The sequence below is a fragment of the Spermophilus citellus genome, assembly GCF_964194105.1.
Source record: "Spermophilus citellus genome assembly, chromosome: 4".
In the NCBI taxonomy this organism is placed as follows: domain Eukaryota; kingdom Metazoa; phylum Chordata; class Mammalia; order Rodentia; family Sciuridae; genus Spermophilus; species Spermophilus citellus.
This window is the reverse complement of record NC_138185.1, coordinates 107931037-107949913: the sequence shown is the minus strand read 5'-3', so window position 1 is coordinate 107949913 and position 18877 is coordinate 107931037.

The window sequence follows — 18877 nt, the reverse complement described above, 5'->3', positions numbered from 1 at the left end:
TGGAGGTGGCTTGAGGCTGGCCCATAGCAGGCTTGGATTTCAGTACAGTGATGATGATGATGATGATGATGATGTGGGTACTAAGGGTTTCATTTGGCCTCTGAGTTCTCTCAGACGTGTATTTCCGGGGGTCTTGTGCCGGCACTGGGTAACTCCTACATCTTTGAGGGTCAGTGAAGGAGGATCAGAGTTGTATAGATGGAAATCCAGCTGCCAGGGTGGGGGTAGATATTCTCCTGAGGAAGTAGATTCACAGGGCCCAGCAGTCACTTTATTTTAAATTGTGGTAAAATACACATAGCATAAAATTTACCTCTTTAACTATTTTTGAGATCACAGTTCAGTGGCATTAAGTACTGATGTGGGTGGCACTGGAAAGGGGGCTGGATGAGAGGGGTAGAATCATTCCCACTAATCACTTTTATGGAAGCTGTAATGTTAAGGGATAACCAACATCAAAAATGGACTAAGCTTGAAAAAAATAAAATAAGTTGCTAGTCCTAGGTCTGGAGCTCTCGCCCTCATCCAGAATGGGGGATGTGTGTTTGAACTGCGAGTGTTAGGAGTCAGTGAGCTTGTTTTAAGAGTAATACCTAATTATTCATCAATGAGAGCTTGAGTCTCATTAATGGAATAGTGGTTCTTAGAGAAAAAGAGATGATATTTCTTCTATCATCTGTGTGGCTCAAACTATGCCTACCACCTCATTTCACAGGCTGTGTGCACAGGAGGGCAGCCAGGATGGAAAGGGAACTGGTATATAGTACCCTGAAGAATGGTTGGACTGGTCAGGCAGACTGAAGACTCTCAGAGAAGTCTCTGATTTAGATCTCCAAAGGGCTTCCATAGGCAAGAGGGAATAGGCAGGATCTGGGGGTTTTCAGGCTTGCCTTCCTGAGTGTTTAGGATTGACCCATCTTACTTTCCCTCAGCCTCCCTGCCCAGATGTTCCATCCTTCAGATCTCTGCTTATATGTCAGGTAGGTTTCCCTAATCCTTCAGGCTGGAGAGAGAAATGGAAGCACTCTTTTGGCTCTTAACCAAATACTTCCCAGGGTGTTCATTTAATGTGCTAGCTGTGTGACCTTGAGCAAGTCACTTAACATCTCTGAGCAGGCATGAGGAACCCATAAACATTTCTGTGACTATCTTGCCAAAAAAAAAAAGTCATTTCTACTGTGTCTTGGACTCAGAGAAGTAGAGATGATAATAGTACCTTCTTTCCAGGGTCATTGTGAGCATGGAAATAGATAATGCACATGGAAGTATTTGATCAGGCCTGGCCCCTGGTAGGTGCTCCATAGGTAGTGGCTGCTATCAGCTCTTTTTTTTTTTTTTAAAGAAATGTCTTTTATTTTTTTTACCTTTATTTATTTATTTTTTATGTGGTGCTGAGGATGGACCCCAGTGCCTCACCGTGCTTGGCAAGCACTCTACCACTGAGCCCCAGCCCCAGCCCTGCCTATTAGCTCTACTCCCTTGTGAGGCTGTAAACTCCCTTTATGATGTCTGCCCCTCTCACATGGACCAGTGGAGTGGAGTGTGACAGCCAGTGATTCTTACCTCTCTAGCCTGTTTTCCACCATCCTACTTCTGGCATCCTTATCCTTTAGGAAATTCCTCTCTGTATCACAATGCTGGTGGGTTGTCAGTTCAAGTACCCACTACTTCCACCCATCCCTATCCCACCATGACCAGGTAGGCAGGTAATCCGGAATGCACCAATCACAGAACCCCATCTTCTAGCAACAGTGATTGGTCCAAGGGATGAGCACAGAATCCAAGGAAGACCAATCGGACTCTTTCCCTGGGATTGGTATGTAAATAAATACCTCCTGGAGAGCTGTCCAGCACTAAATTAAACAGCTCTTCCTAAGGTGTTGTGCACAGGGCTTAGTATACATTCAATAAATATCAGCTGCTGGTATTATCGATACTGGGGTTTGGGATAATTTTCTGAACACAAAGTTTGGGATGAGTGGCTAGCACCATAGACTTTTTATAAATCCCCAAAAACAGGGGTTGCAGAGGGTGAAATCTGAGTCACCCAGGAAAGGCCACTTCAGAACAACAGTATCCCATATGTGGCTGGACATAGGCAGGGCTCCCATTGGGGAAGCCATGTCTGAGGACATTTCTGCCATCTTTCTGTCCACCCTCATCTCCGCTGTGGAATTTCTCAAGGGTTTTCCAAGCTCCCTGCTTTCACTGCCTCACCCCCAACTCACTCCTCAAACCTTCTCACCTGTTTCTATTGTCCTTGCATTGCCGTCCTGTTTTGGGGAGGATGGTAGAATCATCCTCCCCAAACACAACCTCGTTCTTGCTAACAACAGTGAACACTTTTATTCCCCTGGCCAAGGTTTTTGGGACCTGCCCCTGCTGACCTCCTCCTGCTTCCTGACTCCCTCTCCTTGGTGGCAGCATGACTCATGACTTTCCTGATTCCCTTTCTATGACTCTGGCTGCTGCTTCTCAGTTGGACTCAGGGTTCATCTTCTTTCTCTGGTTCCCTAGAAGTTGGTAGTCCTTGGGATTCTCAGCTAGGTTCTCTTCTCATGCTATAAACTGCCCCAAGGGAGTTAGCTCTTCCATATTCCCTAAGAGTCTTTGATTTCCAATTTGCTCTCCATCCGGAAGGTTCAGGTCATATTGCTACCTGTCTGCTGGACTTTTCCATGAAGATCTCCTGTAGGCACCTCCAATTCCATGTGCCCAAGTCAAAACCCCTTGTCTTTATCCTCAAATGCATCTTCTTTAGTCTTCCCCATATCAAAAAATACCACCCCCACCCCTCCATGTACACCACAAGCTTGAGATCACCTAGACTCTCTATCTCTCCCTCTCACATGTAACTAATCACTAAGCCTTATTGCTTTATTGATTCTACCCCATTAACATGGTGTCGACAACCTTCTTCTCTCTGCAGATGATCAGGTCCTGTCTTATACCCATCACCGTGAAGCCCTGGTCCAGAACAAGTACAGTGATTGCCACATTGCACTGTCACGGTGAATGGTTCTCTCCCGCCAGACCTCAAGCTGCTGGAGGACAGGCATTGGGTTATGCTCTTCATGCCCTTAAAGGCCAGCAGAGTTGGCGGATCGATTGAACAATTTGTCTCTGCGGGTTGATTATTCAACTGAACAATTTGTCTCTTCAGGTCAAAGTCTCTGACTGAACAATTTGTCCCTATGGGTCAATTTTTTTTTCCAAAATCCAACATTTTCCTGGAAATATGGCTACTACTTCTATTATTGTGGTCTACAAAAATGACCATAAGTCATAGAGAACCTGTCTATTGCTATTCCTGGAATTTCAGAGCATGCTATGGTCAATGCCTATTATTTCTTTCATAAAGTATGCATTACTCTGATGGTTGTGGTTATTACTTGCAAATCAATGGGCACTGTCAGGTATCATTGCAACCTTGCTCCAGAAAGGGAAATATAGGTTTTTGGTATGATAGATCCCACCCATCAACCAGATACTGATGATTTGGGAATTGGTGGCTAGCATTCTGCCCAAACATTGCCGCCTGTTTTGCAATGCGTGGTTCAGCCTAGCACTTCCATTCACTCCCATTTGGGGCTGCTTGCAGTATCATTCAGCTTCTCCTTAGTTTCCAACATGCTCAGTTAACCCAACTTTGATTTCATGTCACCTCTTGGTGTGCATGCTCCAAACACCAATGTAAACCAAAGTGCAAGACCATGAGAGAAGTTTGTCACCATATGTTGGATTCATATTTGACTGAATCACGTGGTATGAAGGATTTGGAAATATGCTTTCAATTCCCTTTTGCTGCATATATTAGAAAAATGTCCTGTTTATCATTAGAACAATTTACTGTTTACTGATATTTTGACTTTGGGGTTTAATGTGTTTTAGTACAAATAATCTGAGACAACTCCTTCAATTGAACACATCTGAGAGCCACTAGTTTAATTGATCCAAGTTGGCTCTAGTCAATTTAAAGGTATGTGTGGTGAATATCAAATGACTCTCTAAAATATTTGCTTATTTTACATCTTTACTAAACAGCATATTCCTTGATTAAGCTAAGATGGAAAAAGCTGGAGGGAAGGAGTGTGGCACATAGCTTAGGGGCCCTGCAACATGTACTCTGACCTGTAACACTCAGATGCTGCTCTCTCCAGGGAAGAGAGCAGAGCCCCGAGTGTAACTTAGACCACACACCCACCCTGCAGGTCCAATTCCTCTTTTAGAAATGGGATACTAATACAGGAAGATGATATTCTGTTCAAACAAAAATGCCCAGTGAGTCTGCCAATAGCACCAAAGAGCTGCGTCGTTGTCATCCCCTTCATTCTGGGGAATTTTATGCTACTCATCCTCTCCTGTCACTTAAATCTCAATCTCTGTCTATCTTTCTCTCTATCTTGGTTCTTTTCCATCAGTATTTAACCTGCTTTCCATACTCTCCCATTTTAAAATTAAGGACCCGCTGCTCTCTCTAAGCACTGGCTCATCTTTTCTTTTCGCACAGCCAAGAGCATCCTGGAGTTGTCCTCATTGCCTGCTCTCCTTCCCTGGTTCCCACTCATTCCTCTTCCTTTTGCAATCCAGTGATCACCTTTGCCACTTTCCTGAAAACCCTTTCAAAGCGGAGGTCACTGTGACCTCCAAGCTGCTCCCTTCACAAGGCTCATTTGAGTCCTGATTTGACTTGTCTTCCCATCTGTTTGGACCATCAGCCATCTTCCCTTTGAACCACCTGTCTTCCCTCTGCCTAGGGACGCAGCCTCGCTGGGTTTCTGCTGTCTGTACACAGCCGGCCGGCTCGCTCCCTGCCCTGCCGCTCCCTGCCCTGCCCAGCTTTGAATGCTGCAGTTGCTCAAGGCTCAGATATAGCTCCTTTCCTTTCTCACCTTCCTCTGCCCCCTTGGCATCCCCTTCTCTGGTGATTTCAGTCCCCAATGGCATGACTCCTCTCAAATCTACATCTTCAGCCTAGACATTCCTCAGGTTCTAGACTTGTGGATCCCACTGTCTCCTGAAGCTCAAATACAAAACTGATCTCAGAATATTTCCTATTGACTTGATTATCCTCTTGACTATAGACTGAATATCAGTGACACCCCCCCCCACTCCAGATTAGAATCTAAAACGCAATGGAATAGTATGAAGAGGTGGGGTCTTTGGGGAGTGGTAAGTCACAGGATGGAGCCCACATGAATACATAGCTGCCTTTTGACCTTGTTGCACATGCTCTTCTCTCTGCCTGGCTACTCTTGTCCCTTCTTCACCCTACTAGCTTCTGTTCACCCTTCAGGTCTTGACTTAAATTCCAGTTCTTCAGAAAGCCTTCCCAGACTCTTTTCCCAGACAAGGTTAACCCTTCTGCTATATTTGTAATAATGTGACATTCTAGCCTTCTCTGCTAGAATCTAGAATCCTTTTCTCCACCACAATGCATATACTCAACAAATACCAACAATTGGTAAAATTCAGGAAGGTTAAGCAACTTGCTTGAAGTCACACAGCTCATCAGTAGCAGATCTCATCTTAAACCCTTTTAGACTAGTTTTGGTGCCTTTTCCCTGAGATCCCACTATACACAGATTCCCCTTACCAAAAACAGTAATCACACCTTATCAGAGTTGTTTGTTGAATGACATATCTTCCCTGCTAAGACATGAACCTCTAAAGCAGGGGTCAGCTTTCTTATTCATTCCTGCACACCCCCAATTTTAGCTCAGTATTTGGCATGCAGTGGTGACGTAGAACTGTGAATGCTGATGATTGGCTTTCTGTTGATGAGCCCCCAAACTTCTTTTCTAGCTTGGATTTCCTACCAAGCACCAAATTTTTCCTTAGGTCAGCTATGGATTATGCCTCCTTTTTATTTTCATTCTGAGTTAAGTCTTTGAAAGAAGCTTTTTACTAATAAAGAGTAAATCAGGGAATAATTGATAAGCAAGAATGAAAATAAGACCCAAAATTTAAAATTTGACAAGAGCCTAGAAATGGTTGAGACAAACAAGTTGGGCTCCATATAGTATGTGTGGGTAGTGCTGCCCACAAGTCAAGGCCACCTACCCAATTCTGCCTTTTTCATCTTTGAATGAATTGTTATTTATTTCGTCCTCCAGCAGCCCTCCTACCTTGCCTGGGCTCAGTCTATGTTGGGGCACTTCCCACTCTTTGGCTCACTTCCTGTTCACACTCTGGTTGGCAAACCTGACGAAGCACTTCCAAGGGGTTTGGGGTCCCATTAATGATGGGCAAACAGAGGGCCAGAGAGAGAAGTGACAATGGAGCTGTCTATTCCACAGGTGTGTATTATGACAGTGCTGGCCCAGCCTGTCTGCACTTTTTTCCAGAGAGCCATGCTATCTTGGCCAGGTTATTCACTCTCCTCTGGATGTGGAAGGGGAGAAGCCGAATGTGGAGGCTGGACTGCGGGGAGCCAGGGTGGTGGTGGCTGCACGGTAAGAGGGAAGGTAGCAAGACTGAGGCCAAACTCAGGAGGAAGGGTGGGACAAAGGGGCTGGGGCTGGACAGAACAGCAGGTTCTTGTCAAACACACAATGTAATTCCGAGGCTGTATTCCTTGTGCCTGGGAGATTTTCAGCTTGCAATAGTGTCATTTACAGATGGATTTGCAGTGGCGAATTACAAGTTTGTAAGCAACAGCTTCTCTGACGCCTCAAAGGAAAAAAAAAAAAAAAGCTTATCCCTCTGCAAATTACAAATTCCTAACTAACAGTGTTATCCAACTGAATGCAAAACAAATTCATTACCAACTACATTATTCCATTGAATACCAAGTGAATGAATTGCACAGGGTTTTGTGCAGATTGGGGGATGTGACAGGAGGTGGGAAGAAAACAACCCTCCCACCTACTTTTCTCTTTTTTGTGTTTCCTCCAGACCCACCTCAAACTTACCCAGAATATAGGCAGTTGTCCATTGCTGGCATTAAAAGGTGACTGGAGGGCTGGGGCTGTAGCTCAGTGGCAGAGTACTTGCCTAGCACATGTGAAGCACTGGGTTCGATCCTTAGCACCGCATAGAAATAAAAAAATAAAATAAAAGTATTCTGTCCATCTACAACTACAAAAAAAATTTTAAAAGAAGGAGGAGGAGGAGGAGGAAGTGGAGGAGGAGACTGAGGTTCTAGAGGCAATGATGGGGGATGGGGATGTACGGAGATGACCATCCTGCTGTCTGCGTGTGCCTCTTTCATATGATTATATCAGAACTGCTCTGGTGTTATCTTATGATGCTGTCTTGTGAAAGCTCACAAGCCTAAGTCCTTGTGAGTGGCAAGACATGTCCTCAAAAGGGGACTCATTCCTATTGTTTGTTAGCCATGCAGGAAGATGTGGGGTTGCTGAGCTGAGAATAGAGTGAGAAGATGAGTCTTAGTATTGGAATGGGGGCACTCCTTTTGTCTACCCAGAATATTCCTCTCTTGGGATCAGGCTTCAGTGTGCTGAGACATCTAGGTGGATGCTTCTGGGTGGTGAGTGTGAAGACAGTGCTCATAACGTGCACACAACTTATGGTCCGTGATGGGAAGTGGAGCCTGCACTTTGTAATCCAGATAATCTAGTTCCATCTGACTCTATGGTGTATACCTCTAATTTGTGGACCTAGAAACTTACATCTTTTATGTTTATTTTAGAAAATCAGAAAATACAAATAAATAAAACTATCACAAATCACCGATAATTTTCTCACCAAAAATAACCAATCTTGGGGTGGATTAAGTCTGAAACTCAGCTCCTTCTCCAATTCCCATAGAAAAATCATTCTTTCAGAAACTCAGCAGTTAGTGGACTTGACTGAAGATTTGGTGGGGGGGAGAAGAAATGGTTCACAGGGCAACTGCCCAGGCAACTTTTGAAGAAGAGCGGGGAACCTCAGCAATTAAAAAGCTTTCCCAGACTCTATACCCCACCGGGAGATTTCCTGGCATCTGTACCCATCTTGGCTTCTCTTTTTCCTTCTCTGATCATCTCACCTTTCTCCGCCACCTTCCTTGGGAGCAAAAGGAATTCCTCTCCTAGTCTGGGAAATTTAAAATTGTTATGTGTATAAACATTTGGCCAAAGATTTTTATCCCCAAAAGAGTTTCAATGCCAGCTGCTAAAATATATTAGTTTAACCTTGTTTTCATGAACTCATATTTTCAGGAGCAGGGGATTATTCTCTAAATGCTAATCTGATTTTGTTCATTAACAATATAGAATCAGCATATTTCTATGTCAACAGATAAATCTGTTTTCTGTTTTAATGGCTGCATATTAATCCATATGGTTTCTTTGAACATTCTTTTTTTTTTTTTTTTGCTATGCATTCAGGCTGTTTCCAATTATTGCTATTATAACACCCACACATCATCTTTGCACATTTATCTAATTATTTCCCCAGGATAAGTTCTTCGAAGTAAAATTTCTGAGAATGCACTTTCCAAAGGCTTTTGTCATATTTTAAAACTACTTTGTAGAAAGTTCATGCCAATTTATACTCTCATCAGCCGCTTATCTCATTGGCCCAGTTACTATAAATGCTCTCGCTTTGTCTCAGCTCTGCCTTCAGGTTTTAAAGAAAGAGCTCGTGTGGTCAGCGTGCTGGAACCCTTAGCAACTAGTGAGAGGTTCCCTGAAGGATGTGGAATCTGGAGAATGCAAGCCATGCGGTCCAGGTGCCCTTCCCTGTGTGCCTTCCTTCACAATGCCCATTGAGGGATTTGAAATTGATGAATTGAATTTATGATGGATGACAGGAGGACATCATTTCCCTTTAAATGATGGTGGTGGGGTTGGATGTATGGTAGTAATGACAGGTGACATGTGACTATTTATTTATTTAGCTGTGGTGGGGATTGAACCCAAGGCCTAGAGCATGCAAGGCAAATGCTCTACCACTGAGCCATATCCCAGCCATGATGTGTGATTCAGATGGTGTGACACTCATGAAGGTGGTGGTGGTAACCATGTAGCAGGTCACAGTGGTAAAGATGGCAAGCACAATGTCACTGATGGAGATGGTGGCTTTAGCAGTGAGATGGTGATTATGGTGGTGGTAGTGTTGACGAGGGCAATGGTGAGGACTTATAATGATTGTTGTGATGATAAGGGCGAGTGCAGCATTGATGGGAGAGATGGTGGTGATGGTTTGGACTGTAGTGCAGTCGGATGGTAGTTGTGGTGGTAACCATGTTGGTGATGGTGAATTACGAAGGTGGTAAGAAGGCTGTTGGTGACAGTGGTGGTAATGGTGAGTGCAGGGTTGACGGTGATCTGTGGGATAGAGGAGAATATGAGGAGTTGGGCTGTTGGCCCCACTGCTGGCCTCAAGGAGAGCAAAAAGTGGGCTGGGCCTTCTCAAGTGTGGGAAAGTACCCCAGCATTGCTGGCAGTGAGGATAATGGAGGTGTGAAGGGCCTGTGGCAGCTGAGCCAACCTTAGAACTCACTGTGTGGGAAGGACCCTGGCCTCCTCCACTCTTGTGTGGACACCATCTGGCAGCCCCTGCCCTTACCTCCAGGTGAGCAGTCTGGAGCACTGGTCTAGACTCCAGCTCCCTCTCTCTTTCCTATTCCCTGCCTCCCAGCAGCCCTTTGGATCTCCGAGACCGGCTTTTGCTCAGTTGTGTTGCCAGAAAAGAGCCTCTTCTCCATTCTCCAGGTGTAGCATAAAGACTGCTTGGCACGTGTGCATGTGTACAGGCTGCAGGATTCTTTCTTCCCAGCCAAGGATGGCTGAGAAAGTTCAGGGAGATGGCAGGCATCTGTCTGAGTGGCCAGCATCCTGGGCATCAAGGGGTCACTCTATGTCTGAGAATGGGGCTGAGTCTCTCCCCTCAGACTGTCTCTGTCCTCCCTACTCCTATGCAGAAGCCTCTGGAGCCAAGTGGTGGGGGGGTTCACTTTAGTAGGGGAGAGACATTTTCTTCTTCCAATCTCACAAAGTTTCCATGGTGACAAGACCAAGAAACAAGGGGGACTTGATAAATTAGATCAAATAAGACCCCCTCCCCTACCTGCTAGTGTCCTCCCTGGGGCTTATTCATGGGCTTTGAGTACCATTGGGCTCTGTGAGGAGGGCTCTCAATGAGCTCACAGAAGAAGGAAGGATTGGGCTGAGAGTATGCCAGTCTGGAATGTGAAGGCGGTCTGCAAAAGAATCCTGTGCCCTCCTTTCCTTACTGTACCCACCCAGGCCTGCCTGAAAAACTCCCTACCACAGAGGTGTGGTGCTCAGTGTGGCGCCTTCCAGGAAGAGCTGAAATGGTCACAGAGCACCCCTAGGAGGGCAAGTCTGGTCCCAAGTGGAGAAAGCATTAGTGGCACCAAAGCAGATGAGAAGATCAAGGTCATTGGGAAATAGAGTTGAGGGTTGGAGGTGAAAGGAACAGATTAGCCTCTGCTTAATGACTGGGGTTTGCCACCTAAAGCTTGGTTTTCTAAATAGGAGGGACCAGCGCTTGAGAGCACAGGCTGTGGAGTCCAAGTGACCAGGCTGTGAATCCAGGTGTAAAGGATGCCTTCACCCTGAGGTTATGGGCTACATGGGAGATCATAGGGAAAGCGCCTGGACATGCTCAAGATGCATCTGTTTCTTCTCTTCTTATCCATCCTCTCCTTCCTACCTCTCAATGCCAAACCTCCTACAGTGCTGCTCCTCATTCATTTCCAATTTTTGAACTATTACTTTGAATTATTCCAGGCACTAGATGGGGGCAGTCATGATGGAGGCTAGGGACAGTAAGGTATTTTTAATGCAGATGGGATCTGTGAACAAAGACACAAGAAAAATTATGTGTGTGTTGGTGGGAGGGAGGTGGCTGTGAGGGACAAGAGAGTTTGCTAACCTGAAATGTTGGGTCGCCTGCCACTCCTTGGGCTGTGGCATTTCTCTGAGGGTTTGAGGGTAGGGGTTTAAACACTTAGAGACTAGTCAATATTTGAGAGGACACATGCACACCCGTCATGCCATGCTCACATCATGGATGGAGGAAAAATCTCCAAGTTTCACTTTTCAAACACAGGCCCTGGGAGCATCACAGCTGTGCATCTGCAGACCTGATGGCAGGAGAATCATGCCACCCAAGCAGAACAGGGTCCAGTTGCCAGGAGACTGGAGGCAGAAAGTTGGGGAGTGAGGCCCTGCTGTTGGAGTGGAGCTGGGAGGTTGGCTGGATGTTTTTCCTTGCTATGGGCAAGTTCTCTTGGGAAATCTGCTTTAATGAATCCAAAGGAACAAGTCATAATCAGCCTCTTGAACGTTCAGATACTCTTCTAGTTGGGATATCACTTTCGGGGAGTCTGAGCCTTGCAGGGGATGACAATTTTCCATCAGGGACTGCAGTTGCCTACCTTGGATCTGGTGCAGCCTGGAGTTCACAGCAGGCAGGTTCTGCCTCTCAGTGAGTCCAGGCTCAGTGGACCATTTGGAACGGCCCATGTCTCATGGCCCTGTCTTCCAGTGCTGCTGGGAATCAGGCCCAAAGGGCTGATCTTCCCCTCACCAGGCAGGTCCCAGTCCAAACCCTGGAAGATGTTTAAGGATACCCTTTTCTTCCCCATCTGCAGATACAACCTCTGTTCCCCATCTTTTCAGCTCCCCCCTGGGCTCCTGCAGGAGACTATTGAGGGACTTGGAACTTTTTTTTTCTTCTTCTCGTGCTGTGGGTGAACCCAGGGCCTTGTCATGTGCTAACCATGGTTTCTATCACTGAGCTATGTCCCAGACCCTGGGGCTTATTCATGGGCTTTGAGTACCATTGAGCTACTTTCTCACTCTTCTTTGGAACTTCTTTATTTTTTCTTAATGTTTTCCACCTGGATTTTGCTAGTGAATTTATTTTGAGCCTGGCCATCTTCCTGACCTCTCTCTTACTCTTTTATTCGTTTTTCGGTTGATTGTCTTGAGCTTCCTGGATAAACAATCATATCATGTACAAATAATGATAGCAATTTCTTCTCCTTTCCAAATGTTATGCTTATTCTTAACTTTTAATATAATAATGCATTGAATAGAACTTCCAGAACAATGTAAAATAATTGTGGTAATAGCAGGCTTCCTTGATCCCCCTCTGACTTAAATATGAATGCCCCTCAATGATGTTTTATCACTAAGAATGGCATTGGTATTGGTTACAGATGTTGTGTTAGTCAATTTTTTTCTTTGTCATTATGATACATACCTGAGAAAAAACAACTTGAAGGAAGGAAGATGTATTTGGCTCACTGTTCCAGAGGTTTCAGTCCATTGTCATTTGGCTCCATTGTTTCTGAGTCTGTGGTGAGGCTGATCATCATGGCGGGGAGGGCAAGGAGGAGCAAAGTGGCTCACTTTGTGGTGGTTGGGAATCAGGGGTGGGGGACACAAAGGGACTGTGACTGAGCAATATCCTTCCAAGGGACACCCCTGTGACCCACTTTCTCCAACTGGGCCTTACCTCCTACAGTTTCTACTATCTCCCAATGAGGCCATCAAATTATGAATCCATCATTGGATTGTCCACAGACAACGGCCCTCATGGTTCAATCTCCTCTGAATATTGCTACATCGGGGACCAAGCCTTCAACACATGAGCCTTTGGGGGATGTTCCAGATCTAAGCCATAACAGATACAGATAATTTTTGTTATGTCAAGGAAATTTATTTTTATCTTACTAAGAGTTTCCATCAGAATGGGTGTTCAATTCTGTCAAACACATTTTTTGTTAAGATGATCACACAATGTTTCACTTTCTGGTAATTGACATGATTAATTATATGGACTGATTTTGTGATATGTCATTATCATTATTTCTAATGTAGTCGTGTTGAAATGGGGAGGAGACCCATTGCCTGGGAGGAATCTGGTTGAATAGTGGATCTGTATTGTGCCCATGTCCCTGAGCTGTGAGCGTGCTCATCCCTTGGTCCCTACCACCCTCTGTTAGGGAATGGGACCTCAGGCAGATGCACTGTGATGCCTCAGGGATTGTGCCCGGGCTTGGAAGGGCTGAATGGGGCTTAGCTCAGGTCTTTTACAACTGGCCTCTATCCATGCCCCCCCCCCCCCCCCCCCCCGCTCCATTATCCCTAATGTCTCCCCTCTAGCCACTCAAAACTCCTGGTAGGTGGCCAACCTGAGTCTCCCTCTGGGCCTCTGGTGGGGAGGCCTCTGACATACTGTGTCTCTTCCTGGAATGTCCTCCCCACTTTCCTCACTCCACAGTGCCTGGGCTCACTGTGTCTTTGGTACTTAACAGGGGGAGGGTGGTTTCTGTCTCAGTCTATCTCCAGGATCCCAGGGGGCTGCAGACTGACCTGACCCACCCCAGGTCCCATCTCCCAGCCTGGAGCCTGTCCCACGACAAATGTTGCTCAGTCAGCCCTAGGTGGAACATTTTGCTCATACTCGTGACCCACAGATCTCACTGCCCCAGCTTCAACAGCACAGGGTACTAGGAGGCCCCAGATGCGGGCCTCACAGGCGGCTGCTGGTCCCCGGAGCCTCTTTAGAAAATGCAGGCGGCCTTGTTTCCTCCTCGTAAACAGCAGCTTAGCACAGTGTTGGGGCCCCAGGGGAAATCGTTTCCCCCAAAACTGCTGCCACTGGAGATGCAGGAGGGGGAAGCCAAGTGGGCCCTGGAGGGATGAGAGGGAGGAGGCAAAGGGGGTTGTGACGGGCTGCATCCCCCTGGGTCTTCTACACATCCACCTGACCGTCTCTGTCCCTGCCTCTCCACTGGGCCTCAGGCTCATCCCCTGCCCATCTGCCCTCTAGGGTCTCCTCACCCCTTTCTTTAAAGGATCCACGTTCAACTCTGTCTTCCCCAACCACCAGGCAGCCATCTAAAGCTCTAACCGCTTGAGATAAGATGGTATCACATGGACAGCTAAGCCTGGATTGGGGTGGGCGCAGCCCAGGTCTCTTCTTTTGGTTTCCCACAAGTAATCCTAAATTATACAACATGTTCCTGGACACAAATTTGATGAGAGGTCAGGTGACACAGCTTCAAGGGCCATATATTTGATGAGAAGTCAGGTGTAGAGAACAGAACTTTGTTCCAATTCCAGCCCCCCTCACCCCGCCACCTCTTATTAGCTGTGTGATCTTGGGCAGGTCACCTGACCTCTCTGCACCTCTCTGCAGAACAGAGTGCCCACCTGTAGAGCTGTCCTGAGGATTACTAAAGTGACTGCCGAACAGTGAAGCACTTAGTGAGAAACTGATGTGACTCCATTTTTGAAAACCCAGCTTCTACCTCAAGGCCTGTCCATAGGGAGGGGGCATGACCCTTGTCCTTGGAAAAACCCACAGAGCTCTCCTAGGCACATAGCCACTCTGATGAGTTGTTTGTCTGTAAATAACAGGAGAGATCTGCGGTGCTAGGTGTCCCTGACTCAGTTACACTAGGTGAGGACCCATAGCAACCCCCTAGCAACCACCAATCAGCATGAGACAGGGAAAATACTTGGGATGCCAGATGACCCCCGAGTAGTCTCGGTGATTGATAACATGTCAGGAAACCATGTCGTTTAGCACGTACACCTCATGGATTAAACCAATCAGTTCAAACGAATCCCCATCTTGTACTAACCAATCACCCTTACCCAACTTGTTCCCGCCAGTGAATGTGCTAATCAATGTTAAGAGTTGTTGTTTGATTTTCCCACGGTATGAGATGATTTGCTGTGTGATGTTATGACACATAGAGTATCCCCAAAAACCTATAAAATTTCACTGAACAAAGGACTGGGGCTCACTCCCTGGAACAGTTGTGTCAGAAACGGTTGTGAGTCCAGGCTCGAGCTTGCCATAAAGCCTCTTGTGTGATTACATCGGATTCGGCTCCTGGAGGTCTACTGGGGTCCCACGAATCTGGCATTTCATTAGCACAGTCCCTGACACATAGTAGGAACTCTGACTTAAGAATGAGTGTCCCCCCTCCTGGGGCTGGGGATGTGGCTCAAGCGGTAGTGCGCTCGCCTGGCATGCGTGCGGCCCGGGTTCGATTCTCAGCACCACATACAAACAAAGATGTTGTGTCCGCCGAAAACTAAAAAATAAATATTAAAATTATCTCTCTCTCTTTCTTTCTCTCCCTCTCTCACTCTCTTTTTAAAAAAAAAAAGAATGAGTGCCCCTTCCTAGTATTTTATTACTCAGAATCTTGTTGGTGTTGGTTGCAGATATTGTGTTGGTTAGCTTTTTGTCTCTGTGACAAAATACCTGATGAAAACTACTTCTAGGTGGAAAGCTGTTGCTTTAAATCAGAGGTCAGAGAAGGCGGGGCCATAGCTGTCACCTGACATATCTTTATCTTCCTTTGGTGTATGGAGAAACCTAGACCCCGAGAAGAGCATGACATCAGGTTGCTGTGCCCTGCCCTCAGCCTGGCCTTAGGTCTACTGCAGGGGGCTCTCTAATGTAATAGCTTCAGTCACAAAGACCCTGATGCATGGAGTCTGGATTTTTGGACTTTGCCCCATGCACATCTGAAGCAGTCTCTATTTTAGGCACAATTATAAGCACATATATATTTGCCATATTATATATATATATATATATATATATATATATGCGCCATATATAATAACTATATTATACATATTAATTTCAGTCCTTTTAACAAACTTATGAGGTAGACACTAGCATTATTCCCATTTTACAGATAAGGGAACAGAGCAGTTCAATGGCTTGCCCAAGGTCACACAGTGAGCAAGTGGGAGAGCCACTGTCCACCAGCAGAAACCCCATCAATTAGGTTCCCACTCTTGAGTCAATGCAGACTAGCCCTCTGGTTGGGTCCTGGAGGGTGACAGGCACTGGAAACCTGTTTCCTCCCTACACTCTGATACAGGGGTATGGGAGGCATCCTTGGGAGTGCTTGGCAGCCTGTGCCTGGGCATAGCGGGAGCATCAGCTTTGTCCTACAAATGCCAATCACCAGATGCCACATCTCAGGCCATAACAGTATTTCCCTGGAGAGAGGATGGTGGAAACTTGGAACAGAAGAGCTCTTTATTATTCAGAATAACCGCACTATTTAATTTACTATTAATAATAGCTCTTGAGTCAACCTTCTCTTGATAAGTGAGAACTGAAGGATGTCCCTCTTCTCTCTCCCCTCCTCCTTCCTTTTCTGCCTCCCTTCCTTGGAATGCTGTGGACTCAGTCACAAATGATTGAGCTGTTTGGGGGTTGGCGTGGGAGAAATGGAGGCCCAGTTCATACAGCAACCTGGTTACCCCTCCTCGTGTAGAACCTTGCTCTACTGTTCCTGGGTGGGTCCCTGGGGGTCACCACACCTCTCTGTCAGATCCCTGGAGAGAGAGAGGACTTTTGTCCTTGTAAGCTGAGCAGGAGGGTGGAAGCCTGGGGACTTGGTGATCCTGCCCTCCTGGGAAGGCAGGAGTGTGTGCATAGGGAGCCACAGGGAGGGACTCCTTCAGGAACCCAGCCTCCACTAACTGTGCAGGGGTGAACAGTAAGAAGAAACCTAGAGAAGAACAGGACCAGGGAGAAGACTTGGCCCCAGGTCAGGGGAATGTTTGGTGTGAAGTTCAGCAGATGCAGGGAATCCGGGACTGCCTTCAAAGAACCAGAGGCATTTGGTTTCTCACCCACAGCCTCCTCAGGGGCTTCTCTCCAGATGCTAGAATGCCTGGAGACCCCAGAGTGGCAGAGACAGTGGACAAGAGCATGACTAATGTCACTGTAAGATAGTGCTTCAGGGGCAGGACTGCCATGTCTGAGTGGAAGTGATAAGAGGTGAGGACTTGACACAGGATTCTGAGGTGGAGGGTCCCCTGACCTCAGAGGCAGGGTGCAAAGTCTCTCTTCCAGGGTTGTTTGGTCCTTGGGTATTTAAGTAAGGGGGTGCCCAGGCTCAGGGTTAGAGCACCCTGGCTGTCCCCATGGACTGCGGGGTGGAGGTACTCGGGGCTGCAGGCCAGCATCCCATTCCACCTCCCCCATCCCTGGGACATAGCCAGACAGCCCCCTCTCCTTTCTTTCCGACCTCTCCACACCCTGCCCATCTGTAGAGTGGGTTGAATCCTAGACAGCCGTGGGTGATTGGAGAGTGCTCTGTCATGCTGCACTGTGGCCAGCTTCAGTCTGGTTGATGTGACACGGTTTTCTTGCTGAGCCAGATGCGGGCTCCACATACCTGCACACTGGCACTCTTAACCACACACACAGCCAGGCTCTCACTGTGAGGGCTCCACTCTTTATTCAAGGAGCAGTCTCGGGTGTCTGAATGGATGCTTGAAGACTCCGTCTTTGCAATTAACACGCCGCTGCAGTATTATTAGCCTCTGATAGGCAGGTCTGCCTTTGCCAGAGACTATAAATATGTGGGGCCAATGACTCAGCAAATCTGTTGCTATTTTTCTTGCAGGTCCGTGTGGATCTGTGTCTGTGTACACCATGGCCCCATCTCCCAGCAGCTCCCATGGCTTGTATCCATGGAAACCAGTCCTCCCCAATACGGTACTCCACTGACAAACATGGGAGTCTCCCCAGCCCCCTCCCCACCTCAGAAAGAGACCACAGGGGCTCCCAGACAGCGGTTGCTTCGCAGGTGCGACAAGGCCAGGCCTTCAAGCCCTTCCCCTGCTGGTTTGTGGTCAAGGTCGCATCACCTGCTTAAGGCCTGGTGAAGCGGCTCTCACTGAGGCCTGGGCCCTGGTGGAAATAAGCCTGGTCGGGCATTTCTGGAGGGCTGAGGGAGGCAAGGAGGGATGCTGCCTATGGTGAGGGGGAAGCTGGGGAATGGGAAGGGAGGGTGGTGGTGAGACAGTGGGATAAACACTGGGGCCTTGTCTCCTGACCTTGGCTCTGTCCACAGGAGTTGTGGGTAGGGAGAGAGCATGGGCTTCCCATCCTTCCATGAACATTCATGCTTGCTTCTTCTGTGCCAGGCAGGCTGGGGGTCACCCTGGTGGGAAGTGCAGATGGGCAGCATAGAGGAGTGGGCAGGTGAGAGAACCTCCCAAAATTCTACCTCTGGTTCCTATTAGTGATTCCCTTGAGGAAGTTTACCAGGTGTTCTGACCTGTAAAATGGTAGGTAGGTCATACCTGCCTGACCGGGCTGGGTGAGAAAAATGAAACATCTGGACTGAGGACAACGGGCATCTATTGTGCTAACTAGAAATGAGGGCTGTCTCGTGTCTCTTCCTCTTTTCCCTTCAGGGCCAAATGAGGGAGCTGGGCCAGATGATGTTTAGAGGCTCCAACTTTCTCTGACCTCAGTTTCCTCATGTTCAAAATAAGTAGAAGCAGTTTCCAACACTCTTCAGAAGTGAAGGATTAGTTGGGAGACTCATCCCCTGTCCCTCAACAGGCACTATGAAGAACAGCTTGCTTTTCTCTGGCTTAGAGAAAGCAGGGATCAGGCTGATGTCACAGCTGCCACCTCCATGGCACAAGGAAGGGCAGGACATCCAGCCCTTCCCTCAAAGCTCCCAATGTGGCTGGAGGGACCCAGTGAGTAGCAAGGCCAAGTCTTCCTCCCCACCCTGTGGCACTTCCCCCTTCTCTGACTTGTCTGTCTGGGGTAGGAGGAGGCCTCAAGGCACTGGGGTCTGAGCTCCAAGGACCACCGGGTCCATTCCTAGTGTCCAGACCACTTAAATCCTTGTTCTCAGAGCCTCAGGTCAGCTGAGGATCTGAAAGCATCGAGTACCCTTTTGTTTGATCATAGTGAATTCTCAGAATGAGCTCATGAGTAACCACATCATTTCACAGATGTGGAAACCGGGACTCAGAGAGTTTAGGGACTGGTCCAAAGTCACCCAGATGCAGCAGGAGGGCAGGGACTTCAATCTTGCGCTGATCTGCACCCCACCCTGGAGCGCAGATGAACTTCCTCACATCCGTCGGGAGGTAAGAGG